Genomic DNA, 4,324 nt, shown 5'->3' with positions numbered 1-4,324 from the left:
GGGGCGTGGCGCCGGCGAGGTGGTCCAGGGCGACCCGCCCCTGTAGCGGCACGGTCGGCAGGTCGATCGACCGGGTGGGGTTGGGCTGGCTGGTGGTTCTAGTGGGCCAAGGCCCAGGGGAAGTAGGGTTTTTTACCTTTTCTTTTGCCCCTTTTTTTTATTATTTTTCAATTGTTTAGTATTTAATCTTAAAAAACAAAAGGGGGTTTTGTAAAATAAGAGACTTGGCCCACAATTTACAATGCAAATTTAGGCACTGCCATAAAATGGTTTGGCACTTAAATAAAATAGTTTGCAAAATTTTATAAATTTTAAAGGCATTTAAGTTATTGACTTGGCCACTGTTTTAATTAATAAAGGGCATTAAACCACATTGTAAAAGAAAATGTTGGTTCACCACCATAATTACTTATGAATTATTTGCCACACTCTGAACATTTTAGCTTGCACGCTTGAGAAGTTTGTACTTCGGACTTTTATTTTAAATTTGAATTTGGATTGCGATGTGGATCAACCGAGGATTAGCAACAGTAAGAGCGATGACCTGGCACCATTAGTAGATATTATTGTAGCTTAATTATCCGGGCGTTACACCCGTCAACAAGCAATGTGGAAGGCTCGAAGGCGAAGGTCACACCAACGGTCATAGGGATGTGAATGTGTTACGCTCGGGCCGACAAAACGACCTTGACAGGGCAAACTTAGTAGTGCTACAACACCTAGATGTGCTATAAGATTTCGTGACACTGCACAAAGAGACCATCGCAAAGAAGTACCGTGACCGTGGGGTGCACAGGATGGACACTGAAGTTATTAGAGAGCACAACTCCACTTTCGTGCGTTGGTTCAAAGAGCGAGTTCTGGCTAATCCCCCGGAAGAGGGTTGTCCGAATGAAACGCTCATATACGCCTTAGCACATGGCCCGTCAACCAACCTCGCGACTTATCAAGCATACAATATCAATGGATACACGTTCTACACGGAGTAGAAAGATATAAACAATGATGACCAAAACTCAGGGGTGACGATGGAAGCCATGACCGGGAATGTAGTTGAAAGATGTTACAGAAGGGTCAAAGAGATATGGGAGCTTAACTAGTCTGGATTGCATAGCGCGACGATGTTCCGTGTCAGATGGGCTAAGAATGTACACAGAGAAAACCGACATTTCACTACCATGTGTATACCTGACTCCGATAGCGGTACCGTCAACGCCATCGCCAAAAATGAGTCGTGGGTACACGCTAAACACGTGACACAATGTTTCTTCATAACTGATCCGATCAATCCCAGCCGTGTTGTCGTGAGGAGAAGCAAAAGGAGCATCGTGGGAATGGATGGAGTCGCCAACGAGGAAGACTATGACCAGTACGGTGATCCGATGAGGGAAGATGATGCTGATGACGATTAAACATACGTCAAAATAAGAATGAAGACTACATTACCTACAAAAGATCGTAATCCCTGGAGAAGGAAATGTCATGACCATGGGCTCAATTATTCGACAACGAACAAAAGAGGGAAGAAGATCAGTCTGAAGCGTCATCGTCGCCCAAGCTGACAAACTAATCCCCAAAGTTTGTGTGTGTCTAGCTATTTTGTATACCGCCGATAGTGACCAAATGATGTAATATATATTATACTAAGAAAGGATGGAAGTTAGTGGAATATGAAAAAGAAAAAGAAAAAGAAAAGTGCAAATAAAAAAGAAAAGAATAATATAAATAAAAAGAGAAATAAAAATAAACTAAAAAGGAAGGAAGTTTGTGAAATATGAAAAAGAAAAAGAAAAGAAAAAGAAAAAAAGATGAAAAAAGTTAGCAGTAGCGCGTTTTAGCCTGGGCAGCGCTATAGCTAAGGAAAATAAAAATAAAAATAAAAATAAAAAAGGAAAAAAGTTAGTAGTAACATGTTTTGGCTAGGACAGCGTTATAGCTAACTTAGCTATAGCACGTTTTGCCAACACGCGTTGTAGCTAGGTTGCCTACAGCACCGATCCGCTACCTCCTATCTATTTCCTCTCTCTCACTCTCTCGCTCGATCCCCTTCTCTGACCTCGATCTCCCGCACGCCACCGCCGACGCCCGCACCCGCCCACGCCACCACCGACGCCCGCACCTGCCCACGCCACCGTCGGCACGCGCTGCACCCGACCCCGACTCCGGCCATTGGCCACCGCGACGCTCTCTCCCCCTGTGCCGCCCCTTCGCCGTACAGTCTCTCTCTCTGACCAAATTTGGTCTCTCTGTAGATTGACGAGGAGGAGAAGGACCCCCTCTGCCCCGGTGACCCCGACGCCACCTCCTCAGCCCCGGTGAGCCCTGACCCCGACGCCACCCCCTCAGCGCCGGCGACCCTGCCCTGACGCGCGGTGAGTTACCCCCTCCTTTCCTGTTGTTCTTTAGTTAGGGCAAAAGATTCAGAAAATGAAGTAGTAGATGCCACTCTAGCTAGCTCTAGTTAGGGCAAAAAATTCAGAAAAAAAGTAGTTGATGCCACTCTAGTTAGGGCAAAAAAATTCAGAAGAAAAATTCAAAAAAAATTCAGAAAATGAAGTAGTAGATGCCACTCTAGTTACGGCAAAAAATTTGTAGTTGATGTCCATTTGTAATTCATGAGGCAAAAAAAAGTAAATGAAAATGAAATTGAGGATTTTTAAAAATTCAGAAAATGGAGTAGTAGATGCCACTCTAGCTAGCTAGCATCATTGCAAAAAACAATGCTCAAAAAATAAAAATAAAATGCTCGGGTTCAGCAATCAGACTATGTAAATAAAATTTAGAAAATGGAGTTGCCCACTTGAAGTTACTGTAATTGTATTGGCAGCAAGTAGTTGGCAAAAAGTAGTGTATTTTGCATTTCTGTAACTAGTCCATTACAGTAGTCTGCAATTTTATTTGAATGCAATGTTGATGGACACAACAGCAAGTTTATGAAATGAAATGAAATGTTGTCCATTGGAGTCCATTTGGAGTTGCTCCATTGCTTGTGAGATGCTCTATATGTGACCTATGTTTTGCCGATTGCGAGTGACCTATGTTTTGCTGGAAATATTGATTCATTTCCATTCCGGCAAATTTTAGGCACTCTATATGTGCACTTTCTAGCAAAGGTCATGCCGAAATTTTTCCATGAATTTCGGCATGACTTGTGCTAGAAAGTTGGACATATCGAGTGCTCGAGATTTGTCGTGACGGGAATGAAACGACATTTCCGGCAAAACAAAGGTCATTTTTTTCATTATTCACTTTATTATATAAAGCTCACTAATTAAACGACTACGACATTGAACCCTAGGAAACATGACCGACACCAATGAGGCCGGAGGTTCTCAGTCCCAATTAGGTCAAGCACACGCCTACCTCGACTTTCTGGCGGATCAGGAGAGACAGCAAGCTGGGTGTTAGGACCCCCTTTTCATGATGGAGGATGACGTTGGTGGCGCCGGCGCCGACACTGATGCCACCAACGACACCGGCACTGAGACTGGCGCTGATGATGCTGCTAACTACAACACGGAAGGTGGGACCTCCCAAGCTAGTGAGGGAAAGAAGGAAAAGAGGACACGACGCCCAAATGAGCTCGGCACCGGAAGACTGGTGGTCACGGTGGTGCACCCTGGCGAGTTCGAGCCAATAGAGCCGCGGGAAGTGGCAGCGCGTTACGGCAACCAACTAGCATGCATCCTACGGGATACCGCTAACATCAACACCACAAAAATATGGAAGAATGAACATTTGAAGAAGCTGCTCCTAACTAGGTTGCTCGCAAGATTCGTGTTCCCTAGTCGGAATGACGATGTCTACCCATGGGATGATGATGCCATGAAAAAAAATCAACAACAAAGCCCTAGAGAAGTTCAGCAACGCATTGACGCTTGGAAAACTAGGGTGAAAAAGGCGATTCAAGTAGACCATGAAACCTACGCCGAGATTGTTGCAGACAATCCAAAAATTACGATAGAGGACTTTGAAAAGTTTAAGGAGACTTGCAATGAAGAAGCTGGCAAGGCCAGGTCGGAGAGAGGCAAGCAGCTGCAGGCAAAGAACATGGAGAACCACTGCCTTGGAAGTCGTGGATACACGAGAAAGAGGCCCGTGTGGGCTAAGGAGGACACAGAACGTGAATGTCTGGGGATCCCAGACCCATTGGCTGAGTTCACCGACCAGTAGGAGCACGACTTCACTAGGGCCCGATTCTCATGGGACCCCAAGAAAAAGATTTTTTTCACCGACGGACCGACTAGGAAATTCATGAGATTACTAGTAATTATCCTTTTACCACCTTACATATTAGGTTCTGATCAACGAAGTCTACTAAATT

Source organism: Triticum dicoccoides, chromosome 4B, assembly GCF_002162155.2.
Source record: "Triticum dicoccoides isolate Atlit2015 ecotype Zavitan chromosome 4B, WEW_v2.0, whole genome shotgun sequence".
NCBI lineage: Eukaryota > Viridiplantae > Streptophyta > Magnoliopsida > Poales > Poaceae > Triticum > Triticum dicoccoides.
Note: the sequence above shows the minus strand (reverse complement) of the source record.